The sequence below is a fragment of the Rhodnius prolixus genome, unplaced genomic scaffold, assembly GCF_049639745.1.
Source record: "Rhodnius prolixus isolate KJV_2025 unplaced genomic scaffold, Rpr scaffold_6, whole genome shotgun sequence".
NCBI classification, from domain to species: domain Eukaryota; kingdom Metazoa; phylum Arthropoda; class Insecta; order Hemiptera; family Reduviidae; genus Rhodnius; species Rhodnius prolixus.
The window spans coordinates 10718-38055 of record NW_027411634.1 but is presented as its reverse complement, the minus strand read 5'-3'; positions in this window follow the sequence as shown (position 1 = coordinate 38055).

The following is a 27338-nucleotide window of genomic DNA, read 5'->3' as shown; positions in this document are numbered from 1 at the left end:
ATATTTAAAGAGATATAAACGTTTGATATTTGAACTAATTCGAAACGAAGTAGAAAACGTCTGAAAATTTAATTATGAATATCTCACAAACTATCATCACTAAAACATTACCATTTAGGCTACATATACATATATCTTTTCTATACATTTCAGTAAAAAAAGCATTGCAATCTGATGAATGCTTAATATGTTACAAGCGTTTGAATTTTGAACAAGTTTGAAAACCTTCCAAATTTAACCCTCAATATCTCGTAAACAATTATGACTAGATCACTAGAATTCATACCTGTTATACAGCTGTTTTCCCTGTACAATTCGGTAAAGAAATAATTGAATTCTGTTAATTACGAAAAGAGATATAAACCTTTGAAATTTGAACGTATTCGAAACGAACTTGAAATAGATGAAAAATGTAACCTTAAATATCTCACGAAATATTACAACAAGAACATTGCCATTGATACAACCTATACAACTATCTTTTCTCTACATTTTGGTAAAGAAATCATAGAAATCTGATCAACACAAAACGAGATATAAACGTTTAAAATTTGAACAAGTTTGAAAACCTACCAAATTTAACCCTCAATATCTCGTAAACTATTATGACTAGATCATTAGAATTCATACCTGTTATACAGCTGTTTTCCCTGTACAATTCGGTAAAGAAATAATTGAATTCTGTTAATTACGAAAAGAGATATAAACCTTTGAAATTTGAACGTATTCGAAACGAACTTGAAATAGATGAAAAATGTAACCTTAAATATCTCACGAAAAATTACAACAAGAACATTGCCATTGATACAACCTATACAACTATCTTTTCTCTACATTTTGGTAAAGAAATCATAGAAATCTGATCAACACAAAACGAGATATAAACGTTTAAAATTTGAACAAGTTTGAAAACCTACCAAATTTAACCCTCAATATCTCGTAAACTATTATGACTAGATCATTAGAATTCATACCTGTTATACAGCTGTTTTCCCTCAACAATTCGGTAAAGAAATAATTGAATTCTGTTAATTACGAAAAGAGATATAAACCTTTGAAATTTGAACGTATTCGAAACGAACTTGAAATAGATGAAAAATGTAACCTTAAATATCTCACGAAAAATTACAACAAGAACATTGCCATTGATACAACCTATACAACTATCTTTTCTCTACATTTTGGTAAAGAAATCATAGAAATCTGATCAACACAAAACAAGATATAAACGTTTAAAATTTGAACAAGTTTGAAAACCTACCAAATTTAACCCTCAATATCTCGTAAACTATTATGACTAGATCATTAGAATTCATACCTGTTATACAGCTGTTTTCCCTCAACAATTCGGTAAAGAAATCATTGAATTCTGTCAATTACGAAAAGAGATATAAACCTTTGAAATTTGAACGTATTCGAAACGAACTTGAAATAGATCAAATATGTAACCTTAAATATCTCACGAAAAAATTACAACAAGAACATTGCCATTGATACAACCTATACAACTATCTTTTCTCTACATTTTGGTAAAGAAATCATAGAAATCTGATCAACACAAAACGAGATATAAACGTTTAAAATTTGAACAAGTTTGAAAACCTTCCAAATTTAACCCTCAATATCTCGTAAACTATCATGACTAGATCATTAGAATTCATACCTGTTATACAGCTGTTTTCCCTCAACAATTCGGTAAAAAAATCATTGAATTTTCTTAATTACGAAAAAAGATATAAACCTTTGAAATTTGAACGTATTCGAAACGAACTTGAAATAGATCAAATATGTAACCTTAAATATCTCACGAAAAAATTACAACAAGAACATTGCCATTGATACAACCTATACAACTATCTTTTCTCTACATTTTGGTAAAGAAATCATAGAAATCTGATCAACACAAAACGAGATATAAACGTTTAAAATTTGAAAAAGTTTGAAAACCTTCCAAATTTAACCCTCAATATCTCGTAAACTATCATGACTAGATCATTAGAATTCATACCTGTTATACAGCTGTTTTCCCTCAACAATTCGGTAAAGAAATCATTGAATTCTGTTAATTACGAAAAGAGATATAAACCATTGAAATTTGAACGTATTCGAAACGAACTTGAAATAGATCAAATATGTAACCTTAAATATCTCACGAAATATTACAACAAGAACATTACCATTGATACAACCTATACAACTATCTTTTCTCTACATTTCAATAAAATAAGCCTTGCAATCTGATGAATACTTAATAAGTTACAAACGTTTAAAATTTGAACAAGTTTGAAAACCTTCCAAATTTAACCCTCAATATCTCGTAAACAATTATGACTAGATCACTAGAATTCATACCTGTTATACAGCTGTTTTCCCTCAACAATTCGGTAAAGAAATCATTGAATTCTGTTAATTACGAAAAGAGATATAAACCTTTGAAATTTGAACGTATTCGAAACGAACTTGAAATAGATGAAAAATGTAACCTTAAATATCTCACGAAATATTACAACAAGAACATTTCCATTGATACAACCTATACAACTATCTTTTCTCTACATTTTGGTAAAGAAATCATAGAAATCTGATGAACACAAAACGAGATATAAACGTTTAAAATTTGAACAAGTTTGAAAACCTTCCAAATTTAACCCTCAATATCTCGTAAACTATTATGACTAGATCATTAGAATTCATACCTGTTATACAGCTGTTTTCCCTCAACAATTCGGTAAAGAAATCATTGAATTCTGTTAATTACGAAAAGAGATATAAACCTTTGAAATTTGAACGTATTCGAAACGAACTTGAAATAGATGAAAAATGTAACCTTAAATATCTCACGAAATATTACAAGAACATTGCCATTGATACAACCTATACAACTATCTTTTCTCTACATTTTGGTAAAGAAATCATAGAAATCTGATCAACACAAAACCAGATATAAACGTTTAAAATTTGAACAAGTTTGAAAACCTTCCAAATTTAACCCTCAATATCTCGTAAACTATCATGACTAGATCATTAGAATTCATACCTGTTATACAGCTGTTTTCCCTCAACAATTCGGTAAAGAAATCATTGAATTCTGTTAATTACGAAAAGAGATTTAAACCTTTGAAATTTGAACGTATTCGAAACGAACTTGAAATAGATGAAAAATGTAACCTTAAATATCTCACGAAATATTACAACAAGAACATTTCCATTGATACAACCTATACAACTATCTTTTCTCTACATTTTGGTAAAGAAATCATAGAAATCTGATGAACACAAAACGAGATATAAACGTTTAAAATTTGAACAAGTTTGAAAACCTTCCAAATTTAACCCTCAATATCTCGTAAACTATTATGACTAGATCATTAGAATTCATACCTGTTATACAGCTGTTTTCCCTCAACAATTCGGTAAAGAAATCATTGAATTCTGTTAATTACGAAAAGAGATATAAACCTTTGAAATTTGAACGTATTCGAAACGAACATGAAAAAGATCAAAAATGTAACCTCAAATATCTCACGAAATATTACAAGAACATTGCCATTGATACAACCTATACAACTATCTTTTCTCTACATTTTGGTAAAGAAATCATAGAAACCTGATCAACACAAAACAAGATATAAACGTTTAAAATTTGAACAAGTTTGAAAACCTTCCAAATTTAACCCTCAATATCTCGTAAACTATTATGACTAGATCATTAGAATTCATACCTGTTATACAGCTGTTTTCCCTCAACAATTCGGTAAAGAAATCATTGAATTCTGTTAATTACGAAAAGAGATATAAACCTTTGAAATTTGAACGTATTCGAAACGAACTTGAAATAGATCAAATATGTAACCTTAAATATCTCACGAAAAATTACAACAAGAACATTGCCATTGATACAACCTATACAACTATCTTTTCTCTATATTTTGGTAAAGAAATCATAGAAATCTGATCAACACAAAACAAGATATAAACGTTTAAAATTTGAACAAGTTTGAAAACCTACCAAATTTAACCCTCAATATCTCGTAAACTATTATGACTAGATCATTAGAATTCATACCTGTTATACAGCTGTTTTCCCTCAACAATTCGGTAAAGAAATCATTGAATTCTGTCAATTACGAAAAGAGATATAAACCTTTGAAATTTGAACGTATTCGAAACGAACTTGAAATAGATCAAATATGTAACCTTAAATATCTCACGAAAAAATTACAACAAGAACATTGCCATTGATACAACCTATACAACTATCTTTTCTCTACATTTTGGTAAAGAAATCATAGAAATCTGATCAACACAAAACGAGATATAAACGTTTAAAATTTGAACAAGTTTGAAAACCTTCCAAACTTAACCCTCAATATCTCGTAAACTATCATGACTAGATCATTAGAATTCATACCTGTTATACAGCTGTTTTCCCTCAACAATTCGGTAAAAAAATCATTGAATATTCTTAATTACGAAAAAAGATATAAACCTTTGAAATTTGAACGTATTCGAAACGAACTTGAAATAGATCAAATATGTAACCTTAAATATCTCACGAAAAATTACAACAAGAACATTGCCAATGATACAACCTATACAACTATATTTTCTCTACATTTTGGTAAAGAAATCATAGAAATCTGATCAACACAAAACGAGATATAAACGTTTAAAATTTGAACAAGTTTGAAAACCTTCCAAATTTAACCCTCAATATCTCGTAAACTGTCATGACTAGATCATTAGAATTCATACCTGTTATACAGCTGTTTTCCCTCAACAATTCGGTAAAGAAATAATTGAATTCTGTTAATTACGAAAAGAGATATAAACCTTTGAAATTTGAACGTATTCGAAACGAACTTGAAATAGATCAAATATGTAACCTTAAATATCTCACGAAAAATTACAACAAGAACATTGCCATTGATACAACCTATACAACTATCTTTTCTCTACATTTTGGTAAAGAAATCATAGAAATCTGATCAACACAAAACGAGATATAAACGTTTAAAATTTGAACAAGTTTGAAAACCTTCCAAATTTAACCCTCAATATCTCGTAAACTATCATGACTAGATCATTAGAATTCATACCTGTTATACAGCTGTTTTCCCTCAACAATTCGGTAAAAAAATCATTGAATTTTCTTAATTACGAAAAAAGATATAAACCTTTGAAATTTGAACGCATTCGAAACGAACTTGAAATAGATCAAATATGTAACCTTAAATATCTCACGAAAAATTACAACAAGAACATTGCCATTGATACAACCTATACAACTATATTTTCTCTACATTTTGGTAAAGAAATCATAGAAATCTGATCAACACAAAACGAGATATAAACGTTTAAAATTTGAACAAGTATGAAAACCTTCCAAATTTAACCCTCAATATCTCGTAAACTGTCATGACTAGATCATTAGAATTCATACCTGTTATACAGCTGTTTTCCCTCAACAATTCGGTAAAGAAATCATTGAATTCTGTTAATTACGAAAAGAGATATAAACCATTGAAATTTGAACGTATTCGAAACGAACTTGAAATAGATCAAATATGTAACCTTAAATATCTCACGAAAAATTACAACAAGAACATTGCCATTGATACAACCTATACAACTATCTTTTCTCTACATTTTGGTAAAGAAATCATAGAAATCTGATCAACACAAAACAAGATATAAACGTTTAAAATTTGAACAAGTTTGAAAACCTACCAAATTTAACCCTCAATATCTCGCAAACTATTATGACTAGATCATTAGAATTCATACCTGTTATACAGCTGTTTTCCCTCAACAATTCGGTAAAGAAATCATTGAATTCTGTTAATTACGAAAAGAGATATAAACCTTTGAAATTTGAACGTATTCGAAACGAACTTGAAATAGATCAAATATGTAACCTTAAATATCTCACGAAAAATTACAACAAGAACATTGCCATTGATACAACCTATACAACTATCTTTTCTCTACATTTTGGTAAAGAAATCATAGAAATCTGATCAACACAAAACGAGATATAAACGTTTAAAATTTGAACAAGTTTGAAAACCTTCCAAATTTAACCCTCAATATCTCGTAAACTATCATGACTAGATCATTAGAATACATACCTGTTATACAGCTGTTTTTCCTCAACAATTCGGTAAAGAAATCATTGAATTTTCTTAATTACGAAAAAAGATATAAACCTTTGAAATTTGAACGTATTCGAAACGAACTTGAAATAGATCAAATATGTAACCTTAAATATCTCACGAAAAATTACAACAAGAACATTGCCATTGATACAACCTATACAACTATCTTTTCTCTACATTTTGGTAAAGAAATCATAGAAATCTGATCAACACAAAACAAGATATAAACGTTTAAAATTTGAAAAAGTTTGAAAACCTACCAAATTTAACCCTCAATATCTCGCGAACTATTATGACTAGATCATTAGAATTCATACCTGTTATACAGCTGTTTTCCCTCAACAATTCGGTAAAGAAATCATTGAATTCTGTTAATTACGAAAAGAGATATAAACCTTTGAAATTTGAACGTATTCGAAACGAACTTGAAATAGATCAAATATGTAACCTTAAATATCTCACGAAAAATTACAACAAGAACATTGCCATTGATACAACCTATACAACTATCTTTTCTCTACATTTTGGTAAAGAAATCATAGAAATCTGATCAACACAAAACGAGATATAAACGTTTAAAATTTGAACAAGTTTGAAAACCTTCCAAATTTAACCCTCAATATCTCGTAAACTATCATGACTAGATCATTAGAATTCATACCTGTTATACAGCTGTTTTCCCTCAACAATTCGGTAAAAAAATCATTGAATATTCTTAATTACGAAAAAAGATATAAACCTTTGAAATTTGAACGTATTCGAAACGTACTTGAAATAGATCAAATATGTAACCTTAAATATCTCACGAAAAATTACAACAAGAACATTGCCAATGATACAACCTATACAACTATATTTTCTCTACATTTTGGTAAAGAAATCATAGAAATCTGATCAACACAAAACGAGATATAAACGTTTAAAATTTGAACAAGTTTGAAAACCTTCCAAATTTAACCCTCAATATCTCGTAAACTGTCATGACTAGATCATTAGAATTCATACCTGTTATACAGCTGTTTTCCCTCAACAATTCGGTAAAGAAATAATTGAATTCTGTTAATTACGAAAAGAGATATAAACCTTTGAAATTTGAACGTATTCGAAACGAACTTGAAATAGATCAAATATGTAACCTTAAATATCTCACGAAAAATTACAACAAGAACATTGCCATTGATACAACCTATACAACTATCTTTTCTCTACATTTTGGTAAAGAAATCATAGAAATCTGATCAACACAAAACGAGATATAAACGTTTAAAATTTGAACAAGTTTGAAAACCTTCCAAATTTAACCCTCAATATCTCGTAAACTATCATGACTAGATCACTAGAATTCATACCTGTTATACAGCTGTTTTCCCTCAACAATTCGGTAAAAAAATCATTGAATTTTCTTAATTACGAAAAAAGATATAAACCTTTGAAATTTGAACGCATTCGAAACGAACTTGAAATAGATCAAATATGTAACCTTAAATATCTCACGAAAAATTACAACAAGAACATTGCCATTGATACAACCTATACAACTATATTTTCTCTACATTTTGGTAAAGAAATCATAGAAATCTGATCAACACAAAACGAGATATAAACGTTTAAAATTTGAACAAGTATGAAAACCTTCCAAATTTAAACCTCAATATCTCGTAAACTGTCATGACTAGATCATTAGAATTCATACCTGTTATACAGCTGTTTTCCCTCAACAATTCGGTAAAGAAATCATTGAATTCTGTTAATTACGAAAAGAGATATAAACCATTGAAATTTGAACGTATTCGAAACGAACTTGAAATAGATCAAATATGTAACCTTAAATATCTCACGAAAAATTACAACAAGAACATTGCCATTGATACAACCTATACAACTATCTTTTCTCTACATTTTGGTAAAGAAATCATAGAAATCTGATCAACACAAAACAAGATATAAACGTTTAAAATTTGAACAAGTTTGAAAACCTACCAAATTTAACCCTCAATATCTCGCAAACTATTATGACTAGATCATTAGAATTCATACCTGTTATACAGCTGTTTTCCCTCAACAATTCGGTAAAGAAATCATTGAATTCTGTTAATTACGAAAAGAGATATAAACCTTTGAAATTTGAACGTATTCGAAACGAACTTGAAATAGATCAAATATGTAACCTTAAATATCTCACGAAAAATTACAACAAGAACATTGCCATTGATACAACCTATACAACTATCTTTTCTCTACATTTTGGTAAAGAAATCATAGAAATCTGATCAACACAAAACGAGATATAAACGTTTAAAATTTGAACAAGTTTGAAAACCTTCCAAATTTAACCCTCAATATCTCGTAAACTATCATGACTAGATCATTAGAATACATACCTGTTATACAGCTGTTTTTCCTCAACAATTCGGTAAAGAAATCATTGAATTTTCTTAATTACGAAAAAAGATATAAACCTTTGAAATTTGAACGTATTCGAAACGAACTTGAAATAGATCAAATATGTAACCTTAAATATCTCACGAAAAATTACAACAAGAACATTGCCATTGATACAACCTATACAACTATCTTTTCTCTACATTTTGGTAAAGAAATCATAGAAATCTGATCAACACAAAACAAGATATAAACGTTTAAAATTTGAAAAAGTTTGAAAACCTACCAAATTTAACCCTCAATATCTCGCAAACTATTATGACTAGATCATTAGAATTCATACCTGTTATACAGCTGTTTTCCCTCAACAATTCGGTAAAGAAATCATTGAATTCTGTTAATTACGAAAAGAGATATAAACCTTTGAAATTTGAACGTATTCGAAACGAACTTGAAATAGATCAAATATGTAACCTTAAATATCTCACGAAAAATTACAACAAGAACATTGCCATTGATACAACCTATACAACTATCTTTTCTCTACATTTTGGTAAAGAAATCATAGAAATCTGATCAACACAAAACGAGATATAAACGTTTAAAATTTGAACAAGTTTGAAAACCTTCCAAATTTAACCCTCAATATCTCGTAAACAATTATGACTAGATCACTAGAATTCTTACCTGTTATACAGCTGTTTTCCCTGTACAATTCGGTAAAGAAATCATTGAATTCTGTTAATTACGAAAAGAGATATAAACCTTTGAAATTTGAACGTATTCGAAACGAACTTGAAATAGATGAAAAATGTAACCTTAAATATCTCACGAAATATTACAACAAGAACATTGCCATTGATACAACCTATACAACTATCTTTTCTCTACATTTTGGTAAAGAAATCATAGAAATCTGATGAACACAAAACGAGATATAAACGTTTAAAATTTGAACAAGTTTGAAAACCTTCCTAATTTAACCCTCAATATCTCGTAAACTATTATGACTAGATCATTAGAATTCATACCTGTTATACAGCTGTTTTCCCTCAACAATTCGGTAAAGAAATCATTGAATTCTGTTAATTACGAAAAGAGATATAAACCTTTGAAATTTGAACGTATTCGAAACGAACTTGAAATAGATCAAATATGTAACCTTAAATATCTCACGAAAAATTAGAACAAGAACATTGCCATTGATACAACCTATACAACTATCTTTTCTCTACATTTTGGTAAAGAAATCATAGAAATCTGATCAACACAAAACAAGATATAAACGTTTAAAATTTGAACAAGTTTGAAAACCTACCAAATTTAACCCTCAATATCTCGCAAACTATAATGACTAGATCATTAGAATTCATACCTGTTATACAGCTGTTTTCCCTCAACAATTCGGTAAAGAAATCATTGAATTCTGTTAATTACGAAAAGAGATATAAACCTTTGAAATTTGAACGTATTCGAAACGAACTTGAAATAGATCAAATATGTAACCTTAAATATCTCACGAAAAATTACAACAAGAACATTGCCATTGATACAACCTATACAACTATCTTTTCTCTACATTTTGGTAAAGAAATCATAGAAATCTGATCAACACAAAACGAGATATAAACGTTTAAAATTTGAACAAGTTTGAAAACCTTCCAAATTTAACCCTCAATATCTCGTAAACTGTCATGACTAGATCATTAGAATTCATACCTGTTATACAGTTGTTTTCCCTCAACAATTCGGTAAAGAAATCATTGAATTCTGTTAAATACGAAAAGAGATATAAACCATTGAAATTTGAACGTATTCGAAACGAACTTGAAATAGATCAAATATGTAACCTTAAATATCTCACGAAATATTACAACAAGAACATTACCATTGATACAACCTATACAACTATCTTTTCTCTACATTTTGGTAAAGAAATCATAGAAATCTGATCAACACAAAACAAGATATAAACGTTTAAAATTTGAACAAGTTTGAAAACCTACCAAATTTAAACCTCAATATCTCGTAAACTATTATGACTAGATCATTAGAATTCATACCTGTTATACAGCTGTTTTCCCTCAACAATTCGGTAAAGAAATAATTGAATTCTGTTAATTACGAAAAGAGATATAAACCTTTGAAATTTGAACGTATTCGAAACGAACTTGAAATAGATCAAATATGTAACCTTAAATATCTCACGAAAAATTACAACAAGAACATTGCCATTGATACAACCTATACAACTATCTTTTCTCTACATTTTGGTAAAGAAATCATGGAAATCTGATCAACACAAAACGAGATATAAACGTTTAAAATTTGAACAAGTTTGAAAACCTTCCAAATTTAACCCTCAATATCTCGTAAACTATCATGACTAGATCATTAGAATTCATACCTGTTATACAGCTGTTTTCCCTCAACAATTCGGTAAAAAAATCATTGAATTTTCTTAATTACGAAAAAAGATATAAACCTTTGAAATTTGAACGCATTCGAAACGAACTTGAAATAGATCAAATATGTAACCTTAAATATCTCACGAAAAATTACAACAAGAACATTGCCATTGATACAACCTATACAACTATATTTTCTCTACATTTTGGTAAAGAAATCATAGAAATCTGATCAACACAAAACGAGATATAAACGTTTAAAATTTGAACAAGTTTGAAAACCTTCCAAATTTAACCCTCAATATCTCGTAAACTGTCATGACTAGATCATTAGAATTCATACCTGTTATACAGCTGTTTTTCCTCAACAATTCGGTAAAGAAATCATTGAATTTTCTTAATTACGAAAAAAGATATAAACCTTTGAAATTTGAACGTATTCGAAACGAACTTGAAATAGATCAAATATGTAACCTTAAATATCTCACGAAATATTACAACAAGAACATTGCCATTGATACAACCTATACAACTATCTTTTCTCTACATTTTGGTAAAGAAATCATAGAAATCTGATCAACACAAAACGAGATATAAACGTTTAAAATTTGAACAAGTTTGAAAACCTTCCAAATTTAACCCTCAATATCTCGTAAACTATCATGACTAGATCATTAGAATTCATACCTGTTATACAGCTGTTTTTCCTCAACAATTCGGTAAAGAAATCATTGAATTTTCTTAATTACGAAAAAAGATATAAACCTTTGAAATTTGAACGTATTCGAAACGAACTTGAAATAGATCAAATATGTAACCTTAAATATCTCACGAAATATTACAACAAGAACATTAACATTGATACAACCTATACAACTATCTTTTCTCTACATTTTGGTAAAGAAATCATAGAAATCTGATCAACACAAAACAAGATATAAACGTTTAAAATTTAAACAAGTTTGAAAACCTACCAAATTTAACCCTCAATATCTCGTAAACTATTATGACTAGATCATTAGAATTCATACCTGTTATACAGCTGTTTTCCCTCAACAATTCGGTAAAGAAATCATTGAATTCTGTTAATTACGAAAAGAGATATAAACTTTTGAAATTTGAACGTATTCGAAACGAACTTGAAATAGATAAATATGTAACCTTAAATATCTCACGAAAAATTACAACAAGAACATTGCCATTGATACAACCTATACAACTATCTTTTCTCTACATTTTGGTAAAGAAATCATAGAAATCTGATCAACACAAAACGAGATATAAACGTTTAAAATTTAAACAAGTTTGAAAACCTACCAAATTTAACCCTCAATATCTCGTAAACTATTATGACTAGATCATTAGAATTCATACCTGTTATACAGCTGTTTTCCCTCAACAATTCGGTAAAGAAATCATTGAATTCTGTTAATTACGAAAAGAGATATAAACTTTTGAAATTTGAACGTATTCGAAACGAACTTGAAATAGATAAATATGTAACCTTAAATATCTCACGAAAAATTACAACAAGAACATTGCCAATGATACAACCTATACAACTATCTTTTCTCTACATTTTGGTAAAGAAATCATAGAAATCTGATCAACACAAAACAAGATATAAAAGTTTAAAATTTAAACAAGTTTGAAAACCTACCAAATTTAACCCTCAATATCTCGTAAACTATTATGACTAGATCATTAGAATTCATACCTGTTATACAGCTGTTTTCCCTCAACAATTCGGTAAAGAAATAATTGAATTCTGTTAATTACGAAAAGAGATATAAACCTTTGAAATTTGAACGTATTCGAAACGAACTTGAAATAGATCAAATATGTAACCTTAAATATCTCACGAAAAATTACAACAAGAACATTGCCATTGATACAACCTATACAACTATATTTTCTCTACATTTTGGTAAAGAAATCATAGAAATCTGATCAACACAAAACAAGATATAAACGTTTAAAATTTAAACAAGTTTGAAAACCTACCAAATTTAACCCTCAATATCTCGTAAACTATTATGACTAGATCATTAGAATTCATACCTGTTATACAGCTGTTTTCCCTCAACAATTCGGTAAAGAAATAATTGAATTCTGTTAATTACGAAAAGAGATATAAACCTTTGAAATTTGAACGTATTCGAAACGAACTTGAAATAGATAAATATGTAACCTTAAATATCTCACGAAAAATTACAACAAGAACATTGCCATTGATACAACCTATACAACTATATTTTCTCTACATTTTGGTAAAGAAATCATAGAAATCTGATCAACACAAAACGAGATATAAACGTTTAAAATTTGAACAAGTTTGAAAACCTTCCTAATTTAACCCTCAATATCTCGTAAACTGTCATGACTAGATCATTAGAATTCATACCTGTTATACAGCTGTTTTCCCTCAACAATTCGGTAAAGAAATCATTGAATTCTGTTAATTACGAAAGGAGATATAAACCTTTGAAATTTGAACGTATTCGAAACGAACTTGAAATAGATCAAATATGTAACCTTAAATATCTCATGAAAAATTACAACAAGAACATTGCCATTGATACAACCTATACAACTATCTTTTCTCTACATTTTGGTAAAGAAATCATAGAAATCTGATCAACACAAAACGAGATACAAACGTTTAAAATTTGAACAAGTTTGAAAACCTTCCAAATTAAACCCTCAATATCTCGTAAACTATTATGACTACATCATTAGAATTCATACCTGTTATACAGCTGTTTTCCCTCAACAATTCGGTAAAGAAATCATTGAATTCTGTTAATTACGAAAAGAGATATAAACCATTGAAATTTGAACGTATTCGAAACGAACTTGAAATAGATCAAATATGTAACCTTAAATATCTCACGAAATATTACAACAAGAACATTACCATTGATACAACCTATACAACTATCTTTTCTCTACATTTTGGTAAAGAAATCATAGAAATCTGATCAACACAAAACGAGATATAAACGTTTAAAATTTGAACAAGTTTGAAAACCTTTCAAAATTAACCCTCAATATCTCGTAAACTATTATAACTAGATCATTAGAATTCATACCTGTTATACAGCTGTTTTCCCTCAACAATTCGGTAAAGAAATCATTGAATTCTGTTAATTACGAAAAGAGATATAAACCTTTGAAATTTGAACGTATTCGAAACGAACTTGAAATAGATGAAAAATGTAACCTTAAATATCTCACGAAATATTACAACAAGAACATTGCCATTGATACAACCTATATAACTATCTTTTCTCTACATTTTGGTAAAGAAATCATAGAAATCTGATGAACACAAAACGAGATATAAACGTTTAAAATTTGAACAAGTTTGAAAACCTTCCAAATTTAACCCTCAATATCTCGCAAACTATTATGACTAGATCATTAGAATTCATACCTGTTATACAGCTGTTTTCCCTCAACAATTCGGTAAAGAAATCATTGAATTCTGTTAATTACGAAAAGAGATATAAACCTTTGAAATTTGAACGTATTCGAAACGAACTTGAAATAGATCAAATATGTAACCTTAAATATCTCACGAAAAATTACAACAAGAACATTGCCATTGATACAACCTATACAACTATCTTTTCTCTACATTTTGGTAAAGAAATCATAGAAATCTGATCAACACAAAACAAGATATAAACGTTTAAAATTTGAACAAGTTTGAAAACCTACCAAATTTAACCCTCAATATCTCGCAAACTATTATGACTAGATCATTAGAATTCATACCTGTTATACAGCTGTTTTCCCTCTACAATTCGGTAAAGAAATCATTGAATTCTGTTAATTACGAAAAGAGATATAAACCTTTGAAATTTGAACGTATTCGAAACGAACTTGAAATAGGTCAAATATGTAACCTTAAATATCTCACGAAAAATTACAACAAGAACATTGCCATTGATACAACCTATACAACTATCTTTTCTCTACATTTTGGTAAAGAAATCATAGAAATCTGATCAACACAAAACAAGATATAAACGTTTAAAATTTAAACAAGTTTGAAAACCTACCAAATTTAACCCTCAATATCTCGTAAACTATTATGACTAGATCATTAGAATTCATACCTGTTATACAGCTGTTTTCCCTCAACAATTCGGTAAAGAAATAATTGAATTCTGTTAATTACGAAAAGAGATATAAACCTTTGAAATTTGAACGTATTCGAAACGAACTTGAAATAGATCAAATATGTAACCTTAAATATCTCACGAAAAATTACAACAAGAACATTGCCATTGATACAACCTATACAACTATATTTTCTCTACATTTTGGTAAAGAAATCATAGAAATCTGATCAACACAAAACAAGATATAAACGTTTAAAATTTAAACAAGTTTGAAAACCTACCAAATTTAACCCTCAATATCTCGTAAACTATTATGACTAGATCATTAGAATTCATACCTGTTATACAGCTGTTTTCCCTCAACAATTCGGTAAAGAAATAATTGAATTCTGTTAATTACGAAAAGAGATATAAACCTTTGAAATTTGAACGTATTCGAAACGAACTTGAAATAGATAAATATGTAACCTTAAATATCTCACGAAAAATTACAACAAGAACATTGCCATTGATACAACCTATACAACTATATTTTCTCTACATTTTGGTAAAGAAATCATAGAAATCTGATCAACACAAAACGAGATATAAACGTTTAAAATTTGAACAAGTTTGAAAACCTTCCTAATTTAACCCTCAATATCTCGTAAACTGTCATGACTAGATCATTAGAATTCATACCTGTTATACAGCTGTTTTCCCTCAACAATTCGGTAAAGAAATCATTGAATTCTGTTAATTACGAAAGGAGATATAAACCTTTGAAATTTGAACGTATTCGAAACGAACTTGAAATAGATCAAATATGTAACCTTAAATATCTCATGAAAAATTACAACAAGAACATTGCCATTGATACAACCTATACAACTATCTTTTCTCTACATTTTGGTAAAGAAATCATAGAAATCTGATCAACACAAAACGAGATACAAACGTTTAAAATTTGAACAAGTTTGAAAACCTTCCAAATTAAACCCTCAATATCTCGTAAACTATTATGACTACATCATTAGAATTCATACCTGTTATACAGCTGTTTTCCCTCAACAATTCGGTAAAGAAATCATTGAATTCTGTTAATTACGAAAAGAGATATAAACCATTGAAATTTGAACGTATTCGAAACGAACTTGAAATAGATCAAATATGTAACCTTAAATATCTCACGAAATATTACAACAAGAACATTACCATTGATACAACCTATACAACTATCTTTTCTCTACATTTTGGTAAAGAAATCATAGAAATCTGATCAACACAAAACGAGATATAAACGTTTAAAATTTGAACAAGTTTGAAAACCTTTCAAAATTAACCCTCAATATCTCGTAAACTATTATAACTAGATCATTAGAATTCATACCTGTTATACAGCTGTTTTCCCTCAACAATTCGGTAAAGAAATCATTGAATTCTGTTAATTACGAAAAGAGATATAAACCTTTGAAATTTGAACGTATTCGAAACGAACTTGAAATAGATGAAAAATGTAACCTTAAATATCTCACGAAATATTACAACAAGAACATTGCCATTGATACAACCTATATAACTATCTTTTCTCTACATTTTGGTAAAGAAATCATAGAAATCTGATGAACACAAAACGAGATATAAACGTTTAAAATTTGAACAAGTTTGAAAACCTTCCAAATTTAACCCTCAATATCTCGCAAACTATTATGACTAGATCATTAGAATTCATACCTGTTATACAGCTGTTTTCCCTCAACAATTCGGTAAAGAAATCATTGAATTCTGTTAATTACGAAAAGAGATATAAACCTTTGAAATTTGAACGTATTCGAAACGAACTTGAAATAGATCAAATATGTAACCTTAAATATCTCACGAAAAATTACAACAAGAACATTGCCATTGATACAACCTATACAACTATCTTTTCTCTACATTTTGGTAAAGAAATCATAGAAATCTGATCAACACAAAACAAGATATAAACGTTTAAAATTTGAACAAGTTTGAAAACCTACCAAATTTAACCCTCAATATCTCGCAAACTATTATGACTAGATCATTAGAATTCATACCTGTTATACAGCTGTTTTCCCTCTACAATTCGGTAAAGAAATCATTGAATTCTGTTAATTACGAAAAGAGATATAAACCTTTGAAATTTGAACGTATTCGAAACGAACTTGAAATAGGTCAAATATGTAACCTTAAATATCTCACGAAAAATTACAACAAGAACATTGCCATTGATACAACCTATACAACTATCTTTTCTCTACATTTTGGTAAAGAAATCATAGAAATCTGATCAACACAAAACAAGATATAAACGTTTAAAATTTAAACAAGTTTGAAAACCTACCAAATTTAACCCTCAATATCTCGTAAACTATTATGACTAGATCATTAGAATTCATACCTGTTATACAGCTGTTTTCCCTCAACAAATTGGTTAAGAAATAATTGAATTCTGTTAATTACGAAAAGAGATATAAACCTTTGAAATTTGAACGTATTCGAAACGAACTTGAAATAGATAAATATGTAACCTTAAATATCTCACGAAAAATTACAACAAGAACATTGCCATTGATACAACCTATACAACTATATTTTCTCTACATTTTGGTAAAGAAATCATAGAAATCTGATCAACACAAAACGAGATATAAACGTTTAAAATTTGAACAAGTTTGAAAACCTTCCTAATTTAACCCTCAATATCTCGTAAACTGTCATGACTAGATCATTAGAATTCATACCTGTTATACAGCTGTTTTCCCTCAACAATTCGGTAAAGAAATCATTGAATTCTGTTAATTACGAAAGGAGATATAAACCTTTGAAATTTGAACGTATTCGAAACGAACTTGAAATAGATCAAATATGTAACCTTAAATATCTCATGAAAAATTACAACAAGAACATTGCCATTGATACAACCTATACAACTATCTTTTCTCTACATTTTGGTAAAGAAATCATAGAAATCTGATCAACACAAAACGAGATACAAACGTTTAAAATTTGAACAAGTTTGAAAACCTTCCAAATTAAACCCTCAATATCTCGTAAACTATTATGACTACATCATTAGAATTCATACCTGTTATACAGCTGTTTTCCCTCAACAATTCGGTAAAGAAATCATTGAATTCTGTTAATTACGAAAAGAGATATAAACCATTGAAATTTGAACGTATTCGAAACGAACTTGAAATAGATCAAATATGTAACCTTAAATATCTCACGAAATATTACAACAAGAACATTACCATTGATACAACCTATACAACTATCTTTTCTCTACATTTTGGTAAAGAAATCATAGAAATCTGATCAACACAAAACGAGATATAAACGTTTAAAATTTGAACAAGTTTGAAAACCTTTCAAAATTAACCCTCAATATCTCGTAAACTATTATAACTAGATCATTAGAATTCATACCTGTTATACAGCTGTTTTCCCTCAACAATTCGGTAAAGAAATCATTGAATTCTGTTAATTACGAAAAGAGATATAAACCTTTGAAATTTGAACGTATTCGAAACGAACTTGAAATAGATGAAAAATGTAACCTTAAATATCTCACGAAATATTACAACAAGAACATTGCCATTGATACAACCTATATAACTATCTTTTCTCTACATTTTGGTAAAGAAATCATAGAAATCTGATGAACACAAAACGAGATATAAACGTTTAAAATTTGAACAAGTTTGAAAACCTTCCAAATTTAACCCTCAATATCTCGCAAACTATTATGACTAGATCATTAGAATTCATACCTGTTATACAGCTGTTTTCCCTCAACAATTCGGTAAAGAAATCATTGAATTCTGTTAATTACGAAAAGAGATATAAACCTTTGAAATTTGAACGTATTCGAAACGAACTTGAAATAGATCAAATATGTAACCTTAAATATCTCACGAAAAATTACAACAAGAACATTGCCATTGATACAACCTATACAACTATCTTTTCTCTACATTTTGGTAAAGAAATCATAGAAATCTGATCAACACAAAACAAGATATAAACGTTTAAAATTTGAACAAGTTTGAAAACCTACCAAATTTAACCCTCAATATCTCGCAAACTATTATGACTAGATCATTAGAATTCATACCTGTTATACAGCTGTTTTCCCTCTACAATTCGGTAAAGAAATCATTGAATTCTGTTAATTACGAAAAGAGATATAAACCTTTGAAATTTGAACGTATTCGAAACGAACTTGAAATAGGTCAAATATGTAACCTTAAATATCTCACGAAAAATTACAACAAGAACATTGCCATTGATACAACCTATACAACTATCTTTTCTCTACATTTTGGTAAAGAAATCATAGAAATCTGATCAACACAAAACGAGATATAAACGTTTAAAATTTGAACAAGTTTGAAAACCTTCCAAATTTAACCCTCAATATCTCGTAAACTATGATGACTAGATCATTAGAATTCATACCTGTTATACAGCTGTTTTCCCTCAACAATTCGGTAAAGAAATCATTGAATTTTGTTAATTACGAAAAGAGATATAAACCTTTGAAATTTGAACGTATTCGAAACGAACTTGAAATAGATCAAATATGTAACCTTAAATATCTCACGAAAAATTACAACAAGAACATTGCCATTGATACAACCTATACAACTATATTTTCTCTACATTTTGGTAAAGAAATCATAGAAATCTGATCAACACAAAACGAGATATAAACGTTTAAAATTTGAACAAGTTTGAAAACCTTCCAAATTTAACCCTCAATATCTCGTAAACTGTCATGACTAGATCATTAGAATTCATACCTGTTATACAGCTGTTTTCCCTCAACAATTCGGTAAAGAAATCATTGAATTCTGTTAATTACGAAAAGAGATATAAACCTTTGAAATTTGAACGTATTCGAAACGAACTTGAAATAGATCAAATATGTAACCTTAAATATCTCACGAAAAATTACAACAAGAACATTGCCATTGATACAACCTATACAACTATCTTTTCTCTACATTTTGGTAAAGAAATCATAGAAATCTGACCAACACAAAACAAGATATAAACGTTTAAAATTTGAACAAGTTTGAAAACCTACCAAATTTAACCCTCAATATCTCGCAAACTATTATGACTAGATCATTAGAATTCATACCTGTTATACAGCTGTTTTCCCTCAACAATTCGGTAAAGAAATCATTGAATTCTGTTAATTACGAAAAGAGATATAAACCTTTGAAATTTGAACGTATTCGAAACGAACTTGAAATAGATCAAATATGTAACCTTAAATATCTCACGAAAAATTACAACAAGAACATTGCCATTGATACAACCTATACAACTATCTTTTCTCTACATTTTGGTAAAGAAATCATAGAAATCTGATCAACACAAAACGAGATATAAACGTTTAAAATTTGAACAAGTTTGAAAACCTTCCAAATTTAACCCTCAATATCTCGTAAACTATCATGACTAGATCATTAGAATTCATACCTGTTATACAGCTGTTTTCCCTCAACAATTCGGTAAAGAAATCATTGAATTTTCTTAATTACGAAAAAAGATATAAACCTTTGAAATTTGAACGTATTCGAAACGAACTTGAAATAGATCAAATATGTAACCTTAAATATCTCACGAAATATTACAACAAGAACATTGCCATTGATACAACCTATACAACTATCTTTTCTCTACATTTTGGTAAAGAAATCATAGAAATCTGATAAACACAAAACGAGATATAAACGTTTAAAATTTGAACAAGTTTGAAAACCTTCCAAATTTAACCCTCAATATCTCGTAAACTATCATGACTAGATCATTAGAATTCATACCTGTTATACAGCTGATTTTCCTTAACAATTCGGTAAAGAAATCATTGAATTTTCTTAATTACGAAAAAAGATATAAACCTTTGAAATTTGAACGTATTCGAAACGAACTTGAAATAGATCAAATATGTAACCTTAAATATCTCACGAAATATTACAACAAGAACATTACCATTGATACAACCTATACAACTATCTTTTCTCTACATTTTGGTAAAGAAATCATAGAAATCTGATCAACACAAAACAAGATATAAACGTTTAAAATTTGAACAAGTTTGGAAACCTACCAAATTTAACCCTCAATATCTCGTAAACTATTATGACTAGATCATTAGAATTCATACCTGTTATACAGCTGTTTTCCCTCAACAATTCGGTAAAGAAATAATTGAATTCTGTTAATTACGAAAAGAGATATAAACCTTTGAAATTTGAACGTATTCGAAACGAACTTGAAATAGATAAATATGTAACCTTAAATATCTCACGAAAAATTACAACAAGAACATTGCCATTGATACAACCTATACAACTATATTTTCTCTACATTTTGGTAAAGAAATCATAGAAATCTGATCAACACAAAACGAGATATAAACGTTTAAAATTTGAACAAGTTTGAAAACCTTCCTAATTTAACCCTCAATATCTAGTAAACTATCATGACTAGATCATTAGAATTCATACCTGTTATACAGCTGTTTTCCCTCAACAATTCGGTAAAGAAATCATTGAATTCTGTTAATTACGAAAAGAGATATAAACCATTGAAATTTGAACGTATTCGAAACGAACTTGAAATAGATCAAATATGTAACCTTAAATATCTCACGAAATATTACAACAAGAACATTGCCATTGATACAACCTATACAACTATCTTTTCTCTACATTTTGGTAAAGAAATCATAGAAATCTGATCAACACAAAACGAGATATAAACGTTTAAAATTTGAACAAGTTTGAAAACCTTCCAAATTTAACCCTCAATATCTCGTAAACTATCATGACTAGATCATTAGAATTCATACCTGTTATACAGCTGATTTTCCTTAACAATTCGGTAAAGAAATCATTGAATTTTCTTAATTACGAAAAAAGATATAAACCTTTGAAATTTGAACGTATTCGAAACGAACTTGAAATAGATCAAATATGTAACCTTAAATATCTCACGAAATATTACAACAAGAACATTACCATTGATACAACCTATACAACTATCTTTTCTCTACATTTTGGTAAAGAAATCATAGAAATCTGATCAACACAAAACAAGATATAAACGTTTAAAATTTGAACAAGTTTGGAAACCTACCAAATTTAACCCTCAATATCTCGTAAACTATTATGACTAGATCATTAGAATTCATACCTGTTATACAGCTGTTTTCCCTCAACAATTCGGTAAAGAAATAATTGAATTCTGTTAATTACGAAAAGAGATATAAACCTTTGAAATTTGAACATATTCGAAACGAACTTGAAATAGATAAATATGTAACCTTAAATATCTCACGAAAAATTACAACAAGAACATTGCCATTGATACAACCTATACAACTATATTTTCTCTACATTTTGGTAAAGAAATCATAGAAATCTGATCAACACAAAACGAGATATAAACGTTTAAAATTTGAACAAGTTTGAAAACCTTCCTAATTTAACCCTCAATATCTAGTAAACTATCATGACTAGATCATTAGAATTCATACCTGTTATACAGCTGTTTTCCCTCAACAATTCGGTAAAGAAATCATTGAATTCTGTTAATTACGAAAAGAGATATAAACCATTGAAATTTGAACGTATTCGAAACGAACTTGAAATAGATCAAATATGTAACCTTAAATATCTCACGAAATATTACAACAAGAACATTACCATTGATACAACCTATACAACTATCTTTTCTCTACATTTTGGTAAAGAAATCATAGAAATCTGATCAACACAAAACGAGATATAAACGTTTAAAATTTGAACAAGTTTGAAAACCTTCCAAAATTAACCCTCAATATCTCGTAAACTATTATAACTAGATCATTAGAATTCATACCTGTTATACAGCTGTTTTCCCTCAACAATTCGGTAAAGAAATCATTGAATTCTGTTAATTACGAAAAGAGATATAAACCTTTGAAATTTGAACGTATTCGAAACGAACTTGAAATAGATGAAAAATGTAACCTTAAATATCTCACGAAATATTACAGCAAGAACATTGCCATTGATACCACCTATATAACTATTTTTTCTCTACATTTTGGTAAAGAAATCATAGAAATCTGATGAACACAAAACGAGATATAAACGTTTAAAATTTGAACAAGTTTGAAAACCTTCCAAATTTAACCTTCAATATCTCGCAAACTATTATGACTAGATCATTAGAATTCATACCTGTTATACAGCTGTTTTCCCTCAACAATTCGGTAAAGAAATCATTGAATTCTGTTAATTACGAAAAGAGATATAAACCTTTGAAATTTGAACGTATTCGAAACGAACTTGAAATAGATCAAATATGTAACCTTAAATATCTCACGAAAAATTACAACAAGAACATTGCCATTGATACAACCTATACAACTATCTTTTCTCTACATTTTGGTAAAGAAATCATAGAAATCTGATCAACACAAAACAAGATATAAACGTTTAAAATTTGAACAAGTTTGAAAACCTACCAAATTTAACCCTCAATATCTCGCAAACTATTATGACTAGATCATTAGAATTCATACCTGTTATACAGCTGTTTTCCCTCAACAATTCGGTAAAGAAATCATTGAATTCTGTTAATTACGAAAAGAGATATAAACCTTTGAAATTTGAACGTATTCGAAACGAACTTGAAATAGGTCAAATATGTAACCTTAAATATCTCACGAAAAATTACAACAAGAACATTGCCATTGATACAACCTATACAACTATCTTTTCTCTACATTTTGGTAAAGAAATCATAGAAATCTGATCAACACAAAACGAGATATAAACGTTTAAAATTTGAACAAGTTTGAAAACCTTCCAAATTTAACCCTCAATATCTCGTAAACTATGATGACTAGATCATTAGAATTCATACCTGTTATACAGCTGTTTTCCCTCAACAATTCGGTAAAGAAATCATTGAATTTTGTTAATTACGAAAAGAGATATAAACCTTTGAAATTTGAACGTATTCGAAACGAACTTGAAATAGATCAAATATGTAACCTTAAATATCTCACGAAAAATTACAACAAGAACATTGCCATTGATACAACCTATACAACTATATTTTCTCTACATTTTGGTAAAGAAATCATAGAAATCTGATCAACACAAAACGAGATATAAACGTTTAAAATTTGAACAAGTTTGAAAACCTTCCAAATTTAACCCTCAATATCTCGTAAACTGTCATGACTAGATCATTAGAATTCATACCTGTTATACAGCTGTTTTCCCTCAACAATTCGGTAAAGAAATCATTGAATTCTGTTAATTACGAAAAGAGATATAAACCTTTGAAATTTGAACGTATTCGAAACGAACTTGAAATAGATCAAATATGTAACCTTAAATATCTCACGAAAAATTACAACAAGAACATTGCCATTGATACAACCTATACAACTATATTTTCTCTACATTTTGGTAAAGAAATCATAGAAATCTGATCAACACAAAACGAGATATAAACGTTTAAAATTTGAACAAGTTTGAAAACCTTCCAAATTTAACCCTCAATATCTCGTAAACTGTCATGACTAGATCATTAGAATTCATACCTGTTATACAGCTGTTTTCCCTCAACAATTCGGTAAAGAAATCATTGAATTCTGTTAATTACGAAAAGAGATATAAACCTTTGAAATTTGAACGTATTCGAAACGAACTTGAAATAGATCAAATATGTAACCTTAAATATCTCACGAAAAATTACAACAAGAACATTGCCATTGATACAACCTATACAACTATCTTTTCTCTACATTTGGTAAAGAAATCATAGAAATCTGATCAACACAAAACAAGATATAAACGTTTAAAATTTGAACAAGTTTGAAAACCTACCAAATTTAACCCTCAATATCTCGCAAACTATAATGACTAGATCATTAGAATTTCATACCTGTTATACAGCTGTTTTCCCTCAACAATTCGGTAAAGAAATCATTGAATTCTGTTAATTACGAAAAGAGATATAAACCTTTGAAATTTGAACGTATTCGAAACGAACTTGAAATAGATCAAATATGTAACCTTAAATATCTCACGAAAAATTACAACAAGAACATTGCCATTGATACAACCTATACAACTATCTTTTCTCTACATTTTGGTAAAGAAATCATAGAAATCTGATCAACACAAAACGAGATATAAACGTTTAAAATTTGAACAAGTTTGAAAACCTTCCAAATTTAACCCTCAATATCTCGTAAACTGTCATGACTAGATCATTAGAATTCATACCTGTTATACAGCTGTTTTCCCTCAACAATTCGGTAAAGAAATCATTGAATTCTGTTAATTACGAAAAGAGATATAAACCTTTGAAATTTGAACGTATTCGAAACGAACTTGAAATAGGTCAAATATGTAACCTTAAATATCTCACGAAAAATTACAACAAGAACATTGCCATTGATACAACCTATACAACTATCTTTTCTCTACATTTTGGTAAAGAAATCATAGAAATCTGATCAACACAAAACGAGATATAAACGTTTAAAATTTGAACAAGTTTGAAAACCTTCCAAATTTAACCCTCAATATCTCGTAAACTATGATGACTAGATCATTAGAATTCATACCTGTTATACAGCTGTTTTCCCTCAACAATTCGGTAAAGAAATCATTGAATTTTGTTAATTACGAAAAGAGATATAAACCTTTGAAATTTGAACGTATTCGAAACGAACTTGAAATAGATCAAATATGTAACCTTAAATATCTCACGAAAAATTACAACAAGAACATTGCCATTGATACAACCTATACAACTATATTTTCTCTACATTTTGGTAAAGAAATCATAGAAATCTGATCAACACAAAACGAGATATAAACGTTTAAAATTTGAACAAGTTTGAAAACCTTCCAAATTTAACCCTCAATATTTCGTAAACTGTCATGACTAGATCATTAGAATTCATACCTGTTATACAGCTGTTTTCCCTCAACAATTCGGTAAAGAAATCATTGAATTCTGTTAATTACGAAAAGAGATATAAACCTTTGAAATTTGAACGTATTCGAAACGAACTTGAAATAGATCAAATATGTAACCTTAAATATCTCACGAAAAATTACAACAAGAACATTGCCATTGATACAACCTATACAACTATATTTTCTCTACATTTTGGTAAAGAAATCATAGAAATCTGATCAACACAAAACGAGATATAAACGTTTAAAATTTGAACAAGTTTGAAAACCTTCCAAATTTAACCCTCAATATCTCGTAAACTGTCATGACTAGATCATTAGAATTCATACCTGTTATACAGCTGTTTTCCCTCAACAATTCGGTAAAGAAATCATTGAATTCTGTTAATTACGAAAAGAGATATAAACCTTTGAAATTTGAACGTATTCGAAACGAACTTGAAATAGATCAAATATGTAACCTTAAATATCTCACGAAAAATTACAACAAGAACATTGCCATTGATACAACCTATACAACTATCTTTTCTCTACATTTGGTAAAGAAATCATAGAAATCTGATCAACACAAAACAAGATATAAACGTTTAAAATTTGAACAAGTTTGAAAACCTACCAAATTTAACCCTCAATATCTCGCAAACTATAATGACTAGATCATTAGAATTTCATACCTGTTATACAGCTGTTTTCCCTCAACAATTCGGTAAAGAAATCATTGAATTCTGTTAATTACGAAAAGAGATATAAACCTTTGAAATTTGAACGTATTCGAAACGAACTTGAAATAGATCAAATATGTAACCTTAAATATCTCACGAAAAATTACAACAAGAACATTGCCATTGATACAACCTATACAACTATCTTTTCTCTACATTTTGGTAAAGAAATCATAGAAATCTGATCAACACAAAACGAGATATAAACGTTTAAAATTTGAACAAGTTTGAAAACCTTCCAAATTTAACCCTCAATATCTCGTAAACTGTCATGACTAGATCATTAGAATTCATACCTGTTATACAGCTGTTTTCCCTCAACAATTCGGTAAAGAAATCATTGAATTCTGTTAATTACGAAAAGAGATATAAACCTTTGAAATTTGAACGTATTCGAAACGAACTTGAAATAGATCAAATATGTAACCTTAAATATCTCACGAAAAATTACAACAAGAACATTGCCATTGATACAACCTATACAACTATATTTTCTCTACATTTTGGTAAAGAAATCATAGAAATC